The following is a 10,056-nucleotide window of genomic DNA, read 5'->3' as shown; positions in this document are numbered from 1 at the left end:
GGGACGGGGCGCCGGCCGGGCCTGGGCACCGCAGGACGCGCGGAGCAACCGGCGACGGGCACCAGCAATGACAGCCGCCTGCTCGCCGCGCGCCCGGTTCGCTCGGGGAGGGGGCGGCGGCGCGCTCAAAGCCCGGCCTGGAGCTCAAGGGCCCGGACCGGCCTCCTCCGCAGCCTGCTCTGGAGCCCGGAGGCGGGGCCGAAAACCTGGACTGGAGTATGAATTCCGCTCTTCCAGCGGCCTCCACCCCTCGCCCCTAGAAGCGGAAAAGAGGCAGGCGACGTGCGGGATCCCTGAGTCGGAACGGGAGTGGGGGAGGGGAGGGGGCGCGTGGAAGACCCGGAGCGGATTTTCAGGCTGTAGAAGGGAGGACCGGCACGCAGCCCGCTGGAGGGGGAGACCTGAGCGGTGCAAAACCCGGGCTGGATTACACGGAGCATGGCGACGCCTAACTGGGATGGGCAAGGGAGCTGCGACGCGGCCAAATGCACTCGGGACACGCAAATTTCGGGCCTTTTTTTTCCTCGGCTGACTGAGGGATGTGGCAGGCCTAGTGCAGTGGAAACTGGGCTTGCGCGGGGTGGGGTGGGGTCTCCCCTAGCTTTCGGGCAGCGACGTGCATGGGGAGTGGCAAAAAGAGGGCCGGAATTAGCCGGAGGGATAGGTTCGCGGGATCCCGCCGCAGGCAGGAGGCGCGGGCTCCAGCACCCGGCGTCGCGCTGGGAAGGGACGCGCGCGAGGCGCTGCCCGGGAGACCAGGCCAGCGGAGACGCGCGGATGCCTGTAAAGCTAGAACTGGAGTAGGCGGGACGGGACGGGACGCGATTTCCTCCGAGGCTCCCTGGCAACCGGGCAGGCTTCGCGAGCTGACCGGTGTTAGGAGGTTAGTGTCTACGGAACGAAGGCTTCCAACTTCTGCTCTGAGGTGTGTGTATGGGGGGGCTGTGAATTTTAGATTGTGAGCAAGAACAAAATCCTGAGATGGAGTTCCACAGTCTAGCTCCTACCCTGCAGCTGGTATGGAATTGAAGAAATAGGGCAAGGAACAGGCTTGAGATCTGAGGTCCAGGGAAGCTGCCAGAAGGCAGGTTCCGGCCTGAGGCTGACAGGGAGCTTCGCATCCCCTCGCAGGAGCAGAGAAGGCACGACCTGGCTTGGATCCCTGGAGCCAGAGTTGTGACTGCCAAGAACCACGGTGGGGGCTCTGAAACCGGGCCCCACGCCAAAAATAGGCACTTCAGCAGAAGAGACAAATCTGTGCAGGATGGGGGCTGGGCGTCGGAGGGGGCACAATCCTGGAGGGGAGAGGGTCGGTGAGGCCCCAGAGCTAAGACCCGGCTAGGATCTGGGAAGGCCAGGCCTGGAAGCAGCTTCTGGCTCCATTTTGTGAAAGATGGGTACAACTCTTTAAGACTGATGGGCAGGGAGAAGTGAAACCCGGAGTTGGATCCTCAAGGAAGGGAGTCCATCCAAATAAGGCCTAAATATTAAAGCAGGCAGCTCCTGCCAACTTCTGTCTGGCTGAATCTGAGCATACTGGAAGCCTTGCGGGGAGATAGGGCAGGTAAATCCTGATGTGGACTTTCAAGGAAGGGGATTACAGTGGGTGGAGGTAGGGTAAATAGCCTCTCTGTGGCTAATAAGGGTCTTTACAGAATGAATGAGAAACAGGGAAAGAATTTGAATGTAGAAGCAAGATGCAGCAGTACAAGCATGTAACTGCAAATGGCTATAATCCCAGTACTTGGGAGGCTGAGGCAGGAGGATTTCAGATTTAAGTATTGTCTGGGCAATTTAATGAGAACTTGTCAAAGAAAGAAAGAAAGAAACGGATAGCCAGGTGCCGTGGCACATGCTTGTAAACTTAGTAAGTTTAGTAAGGTTGTCTCAAAAAATAGAAAGATTGGGGCCGGGGAGAGATGGCTCAGTGGAATAAGTGTTTCCCTGGCAAGCGCAAGGACCTGTGTTCAATCTCCAGTTCCACACACACACACAAAAAAAAACATAGATAGGATAGGGCCAAGGATGTAGCTCAATCCAGAGGCTCTTGATTCAATCCCATGGGTGCCTCGTGTGTGTGTGTGTGTGTGTGTGTGTGAGTGTGAGGGTGGAGTGGTAAATCCCCAAAACTTGGGTCAGATTTGTATGTGAACCATGAATCTAGTCTCCAAGACTCTTCCAAGAAGCACTTCCTTGCAGGCTAAACTGGGAGAAATGTTGGACCTCAGATTTTGAGCCTGGCTGAGTGACCTCTCTGACAACCTTATTGCCTTCTAACCAGCCTTTCTTTCTTTCTTTCTTTCTTTCTTTCTTTCTTTCTTTCTTTCTTTCTTTCTTTCTTATGGTTATTGTTTTTGGCGGAACCGGGGATTGAACCCAGGCCCTTGCGTTTGCCAGAGAAGCGCTTATCCACTGAGCCATCTCCCCAGCCCCTAGCCAGCCTTTGTTTCCAGCACTGGACAAGGATTCACTTAGGCCAGAACTTGGGCCAAATCTAGTCCTAGCACTTCAGGGCAAAGTGGACAGCTATATGTTGCTCTCACTGTGGCCTTGAAGGTAGGTGACTAGGTCCAGACAACTGCATCTGGAGACCTGTAGAGACTGATGGGTGCAAAAAACATATCCCATCCATCTGTGGTTGACTGCAGTCCTCTTGTGTGCTGGGGGTGGCAATCTCTGCATGACTCAGTTCCCCACTTTGAGATAGCAGATAGCAGACCCATAGGAGGCCCTGAGATGCTGAGCAGCGAGCATGGTGCTTTAGGGGCAACCAAGACACTGCCCCCCCCAGCACGGCAGCCAGCTTTCTGTAAATCCGAGGGGGTGGGGCTTGATGGCAGAGCACTTGTCTAGTATGCCCCACAGCCTGAGTTCCACCCCCAGCACCACAAAAACAAACCAGGATTGCAAGGGGGCCTGGACAAGGCAGCCTAGGGAGAGTCAGACACCTAAGAGTTCTCCAGCACCAAGTCCCCTCCCCATGGCCTACGGCCCGGAGCTGTTGCAGTGCAGGTGGCGGTGGCAGGGGGAGGCGGGACACGACTGTCCACTTCCTTTAAAGATCCTTGGCCCCATTTGCAAACATCCCCTCAGGGAGCCCTCTTCCACACCCTTCTGGGTCTCCCCACACCTGTGATGGAGGAGCGCCCCTGGTGGTGGCCAGGATCGGCTCGCCAGCTTCACCCGGACTCACTGGCTCATGAGGCAGAGTGCAGAGCCGCTGGGGGCTCGAAAAGAGTCGCTGTCCCCGGACCCCAGGGCTGCGCAGTCGCAGTGAAGGTCGCCCCTGGACCTGCTCTGGCACCGCGGTGTTCACGCGCGCGCGGACGCAGACTCGCGACGCTCTGTGCCTGTCTCGTGGTCCGCTAGCCCGGAACTCCCAATCCTGGTGCTCCCCTCGCTTACAACGTGAAACTTCGCACATGGGAGCCCCATGCTAAGGGCCCCACAGGTCTCGCACTTCAGCTCCCCATGTTCTGTGTATCTGGTCCTTAGGGACCCTGTTCCCAGAGGGTCCTGCGTCTTTGGCCTCCCATTCTATAAAGCCTACATGTGGGCACCCCACCTTCTGTGGAGTTCATGCTAGAGGACTCCTGTTCCCAAGATATCCCATACCTGTGGCATCCCATGTTATCCCCTGTGTTTTGGGAAGCCCACATTCTGAGTGAGCCACTGTTCTGCCCTGTATTGGGGCTCTGGTTGCTTGGTGTTCCACTGCCAGGCTCCTGAGGGCCCCTGCACGATGGTCACATATCTGAGGCCAGGGGTGGGGACCACGAGCCCTCTGGTTCATGGTCCTTCCCTTTGCTTGTCCCCCCACGGAGCACCCTCACCAGCTGCCAGGTGCCAAGGCCGTGGTTGCCATTGAGGGTGCCCTAGAGCAGGCAGGAGAGCCTGAAGCCTTTTCAAGGGCACTCTTAGAGCCGTGTCTGGTGTGTGTGCCTGTACTCCTAGCACCTAGGAGGCAGAGGCAGGTGGATCACCATGAATTCAAGGCCAGTTTGAGGCTACATAACAAGACCCTGTCTCTAAAAACAAAACAAGGCAAACAAAAAAGATCAAGGGCTCAATCTCTAGTGGACAAGATAAACAGAACCCAGGTATGGTTCAGCCCCAGAAGTGGATGTGAGAGAGTAAAGGAAGATGAATCTGCCCAGGCCTCGGGATGCCTGAGTGGAGTCACATGTTCTGGGCAAGGGCTCTACCACTGAGCAACATGCCCAGCCCTTTTTGTTTTTTATTTTGAGACAAAGTCAAGCAAAGTAGCTGAGGTGGACTCGAAATTTGCATCCTCCTGGCTCAGCCTCCCAACTAGCCACTGTACCTAGTAGAGTGCCCTTGGGCTCCACCCCTAGTACCTCCACTATGCTAAGTGCTGGGGACACCCTTGCAAAGGTTGCTAGGCAGCAGAGCCCTGAGGACCAAGTAGGTGAAGGGAATGCTGGCCCGAGGTGGGGATACCGAGGGGGTGAGTAGAGCATGCAGGCCTGGTGGACTGTGAAGTAGGAAGCAGGGGAGGTTCTTGAGCAGAGCACAGAGGACCTGCCTGAAGTGCTCATAGGCAGAGGCCTGGAGCAGAAGCCAGGGACCTGGGGCAGGGGCTGCACAAGTGCAAGTGGGAGATGCAGCAGGGGAAGGGGATTTTGGGAAGGTGACACAGATGCATTGGAAATGGACTGTGTGGGAACAGATGAGTCGGGATTTATGACCTGGGCACTTGCATGGATGGAGGAGATGCAGAGAGGGTGACTTCTGAGGTTAAGGACAGGACCTTTTTTTTTTTTTTTTTTTTTTAAGAACCAGGGATTGAACTTGAGACAGTATTTCACTAGGCAGTTTAGGTTGGCCTTAAACTCTCTTTGTGGCCCAGGCTAGCTTCAAACTCACAGAGATCCTCCTGTCGAAGCCTTCCAAGTGCTGGGATTATAGGTGTGTGCCACCACACCACAACCACTTGCCAGGCAAGCACTTATTCTACTGAGCTATCTCCCCAGCCCCTCCTTTTCTATATATTATCATTTTTGACAAGGTCTCATTAAGTCGCTAAAAAACAAACACACAGGGGCTGGTGAGGTGGCTCAGTGGTCTAAAGCACCTACTTAGAACAAGCTTTGAGCACAGGGACCACGGTTCAATCCCCTAGCACCACATGCCAGCCAGCCCGCCCCCTGGTGGGCTGAGCTGGCCACACACACACACACACACACACACACACACACAAATAAAATAAAAACACTTAAAAAAAAAAAACCAAACACACAAAAACATCTGTGATCCTGCAATTTGTGACATTCATGTGCTACTAGGCCCAGTTCCTTTATACATGCTTAAAAGATTCTAGGGGTCTGGACTCGTCATCCCAGCACTAGGGAGGCTGAAGCAGGCGGATTGCCACAAATTCCAGGCCAGCCTGGGCTACATACGGAGTTCAAAGCCAATCTGAACTGCACAGCAAAACCATGTCTCAAAAAATGAAAGAAGAAAGAAAGAAAGAAAGAAAGAAAGAAAGAAAGAAAGAGAAAGAAAGAAAGAAAGAAAGAAAGAAAGAAAGAAAGAAAGAAAGAAAGAAAGAAAGAGAAAGAAAGAAAGAAAGAAAGAAAGAAAGAAAGAAAGAAAGAAAGAAAAATGTCTCCAAGAATTACCATGTGATAAAGCAGTTCCACTCCCAGGTATAAATCTTAAGATTTGGAACTGGGCACTCACAGATATTTGTATGTGGCTTTTCACATGCCAGGATTCACGACCAACGAGGGGGCAAGAAACTGACATGCCCATCAGAGAGCACATAGTTACACTAAGGGAGCAACACCCACACCATGGGGTTCTTTTCTTTTTGAGATAGGGTCTCACTATGTAGTTCAGACTGGCCTTGAACTTGCTGTGTAGCCCAGACTGGTCTTGAACTCATGGCAGTCCTCCTGCCTCAGCCTTCTGACTAGAGATACTGAGCTACAAAGGGAAAGAAGTGGGGTGGGAGAGGCTTGCTGGTGAGCCCTTGTGCAGCATTGTGAAGAAGAAAAAAATCCTGATTGACACATGCTATAGTGTGGGTGTGCTCAGCAAGAAAACCTGACCCTAAAGGTCACATGGTGTCATTGTCTACCATTCCACTCACACCAATGTCTGAAGCAGGTGAACCCATACACAGAAAGGGAAGAATGGAGAGGGGACTGCACAGGGGTAATTGGTTTTTCTTTTGGGGACTGATTACAATTTTTTTTAACATTTATTTAGTGTGTGTGTGTGTGTGTGTGTGTGTGTGTGTGTGGCCAGCTCAGCCCACCAGGGGGGCGCGGCTGGCTGGCATGTGGTGCTGGGGGATCGAACCGCAGTCCCTGTGCTTTGCCAAGCTTGTTCCAAGTAGGTGCTTTAGACCACTGAGCCATCTCTCCAGCCCCCTGATTACAATTTGTTGGATCCAGCCGGTTGTGGTGTGGTGGCACACACCTATAATCCCAGCACTTGGGAGGCTTCAACTGGAGGATCTCTGTGAGTTTGAAGCTAGCCTGGGCCACAAACAGAGTTTAAGGCCAACCTGAACTGCCTAGTGAAGCACTGTCTAAAAAAAAAAAAAAAAAAAAAAAAAAAAAAAATCCACCAGCAAACAAGAATAAATAATTTTTTTGACATTTAAATTTTTTTCCATAATTTTATTGAGAAACAAATAGCAATGAGACATTTTCAAACCAAATTGGTAGGACAATTTTGATAATTAACACATTGCACACATTCTTCCTAGTGGTTAATTGCTGTACAAGATGCGGACATGATATCCTATTTACAAACACCATTAGAACAAATCCCTCTATTCATTAAGAGAATGTAATTATATATCTATCCCAACCACTTTGAATACAGATACAAAATGGACATTCATCTGTATCCCCTTTTTTTTTGTTAAGTTCCATCATTTAAATATTATAGGTGTGTAAACTCAGCAAAATATTCTAAAAGAGTTCAGTAGTCCATAATAGTATTGGGTTTTCCACTTCACTGGCAATGTCAGAAATTGTTGACCTGAGTCCCCTACAGCTCAGCATAACAGCATGGCTTTACTTCTTATACTTCATTTTTATACTTTTCTGCTGGATGGTTTAAGACCAAGGTAAAGCAAGACCTATGCAACAAGAGTTGTAGCTTTTGGGTCTGATAAGGTCAGTGAAATCCCCTCAGGATTTTTCCTGAGATCCTGTACCTCAGATTGTAGAACCTTTGTCAGTGTCAGCCATGTGGATAAGTCATGGCCATTGCTTGGCCACTGTGCTCTCTGGGAAAGCCTGAGAGAATGTTTCCTCTCCAAGTGACTCTCCTTAGGCATACTCTCCATCATCGATCACTTTCCCCTTTGGCCCCATGATCTCCTTGATCAGAAAATTTGGGACACTACTGAGTTACATGACGTTACAATACAGGTTCTCATATGTCCTGAGTCTTAATTGACCTTAGAAGGCTAGGGCCAAAATGTTGGCTTTGCTTGCGGCCCTCTTTTTTCTCTAATTTTGGTCTGCAAACTTAGGTTGTTAACCCTCCAGAAGACAAGCTTATTGTTATTACCATACAACCTAGGCTGTTAAGCTTAACCTCACTATCTGTCTGAGTATCAAACATCTTAGGCATAACATGGAACAGGTATTTTTCATCAAGTATTGATATGTTGAACTTTAAGTCCCTATAGAATATGATGAAAAAACATTTAAAAATTAGAATATATTTTAAAAAGTAGGCATAAAGAATTATATACTTCTTATGTTTACACATAAGTCCAAAAATCTAAGAATAAATAATTTTAAAAAAATGTCTTTGCACTGAGTGTGGTTTGCCGCCCTTGAACTCACTCTGTAGCTCAGGCTGGTCTTGAACTCATCGCGATCCTCCTGTTTCCAAGTGTCACGATGATAGGAGTTTGGCACCTCACCTGTTTTGTTTTGTTTCTCTTTGTAAGTGATCACATCCTCAGGACACAAAGCTAACACAAAACCCTGAAACTGTCCCTGTGCATATCTACTCATCTTTCCTGCTCCCGTAGAATACCTGTTCCTGGAGACTAGAGGCACTTGCTTTTGGCTCTCCGCTGCACGCACAGAGCCCAGAACCGTGGCAGGTGTACAGCAGGTGCATAGGGGAAGACTGGGCCCAGCAGCGAGAGGTCCTGGTCATCCAGCCTGGCGCGGTGACCTGTGCTTCCCTCCCCGTCCGCTAGAGGCCGCTGCCCCGCTGCACTGCGCCGCCAGGTAAGAGGCCACGCCCCCTCCAGGTGCGCGGGGGTGTGGCCACCCTGTCAAGGTCGAGAAGGTATGTGCTGGACTGCTGGAGAGTGCGGGTAGCCGAACCCGAGGGAGAAGGCTCCAACTGAGCGTGTGTGGAGTGCAAACATGCTTGGGGAGGCTGGGCTTGGAGGGAGCAAAGGAGGTGTGGGAGCAGTGAGGGATGCATGGGGAAGGGTAGTGATGGGGGAGCCACCCAGGACTTAGGACACAGTTGGGGTGTGGCGGGGAGACAGGTGAGCCGGCAGAGGTTGTGGTCCCAGGGGTGGCTTCTCTGGGTGGGGTGCACCTCCCAGTCCCGTTCGCCTGCCACTGTCCCCATGGCTAGGGTTCATGGTGGAGCAGGTTAGGTGGTGGGAACGCAGAAGTGAGCTGTGTGGCTCGCCTGGCCCAGGCAAGCATGGAGTGGAAAACACAGGACTGGGGAGGGGACAGGGAAGGGCTGGAGGGAGAGCTCCCAGGCCTGGAGACAGCCACACTGCTGGGGTTGAACTTCGCATCCTGCTGCCTCAGCCTCCCTGAGTGTGTGGATGACAGGTGTGTACAAGCGTGCCTGACTTATAGTTATTATTTTGAGAAAGGGTCTTGCTGATTTACCCAGGGTGGCCTACGATTATAGATGTGTGTGCCATGTACGACCACACCCAGCACACAGCTCTGAATACAAGAAGCCCAGTGAGTTGTACATCATTTTATTTTTGGGTGCCTGGCAATGGAACCTAGCACCTTGTATGTGCTAAACTCTACCACTGAGCCACACCCTCATCCCCTGAATTGTATTTTGTTGTTGTTTTTAGATGAGGCCTCAATATATAGTTCAGTCTAACCTTGCATTCCTGGCACCCTCCTGCCTCAGCCTCCCATGTATTGGCATCACAGGCATGTGCTGCCATGCCCAGCTGAATTGTATTTTTAAATGGTTAATCTGATGTTATGAGAATTTTACCTCAAAAAGAAACTTTAAGAAGTTAATCCACACAGGCCAAATAAAACCCCTGGTTGTCCCAGGTTGGCCTTGGACTGCCACCCTAATGGGGAGTGGAGGAAGAGGAGAGAAAAGGCGACCGGCCTGCAGGCAGAGCAGAAGGGGCTGGGGTTGGCTGCTGTAGAGCAGGGCAGAGGCAGAGAAGTGTGTCTAGGCTCAGGAGAGTGCCCCCTCTTAACCTGACCTGTCAGCCCAGGAAGGAATCAGCCGCAGGTCAGAGGCCGGGCAGCGCTGCTGCTGATGGGTGCAGAGTTCTGAGGGGAGGAGAATGACAGCAGCTGGCTTGGCCCAGCAGTGCCTTGGCTCCTGAGACCCTGGCTTCAAACACTGACTGGAGAAGAGAGAAAGGAAGGATGCAGGAGGCCTGGAGGGCGCTGAATGGTGGAGGCCTCCACAAAGAGAGAGAGGTTTCCACACCCTGCCTCCTCGGGGTTTGGCTGTCTTCATCAGTTCCTGCTGCTATGGTGAAATACCTCAGGTGAATAATTTGTGAAGAATGGAAATGACCTAGAATCCCAACTACATGGGAGGCTGAGGCAGGAGGAGCTCAAATTCAAGCCTGGCCTGGAAAATTGAGGGAGACCCTATCCCAAAATTATTATTTTTTTTAAAGGCTGGGGATGTAGCTCAGCACAAAGGTCCTGAGTTCAATCTCCCGTATGGAGAAAAATAGATACAAAATAAAATAAACTTAAAATAATGCTCAGGGTGCTGGGGCCTGGATGAGATTGGGGCATGTCTGACTCTGTTGAGTGAGAGCTGATTCAGCTACCAAGATGGTACCTCATTGTTGCCCCAGAGGTGACA

This window comes from Octodon degus, unplaced genomic scaffold, assembly GCF_000260255.1.
Source record: "Octodon degus isolate 3935 unplaced genomic scaffold, OctDeg1.0 scaffold00073, whole genome shotgun sequence".
Classification (NCBI taxonomy): domain Eukaryota; kingdom Metazoa; phylum Chordata; class Mammalia; order Rodentia; family Octodontidae; genus Octodon; species Octodon degus.
Note: the sequence above shows the minus strand (reverse complement) of the source record.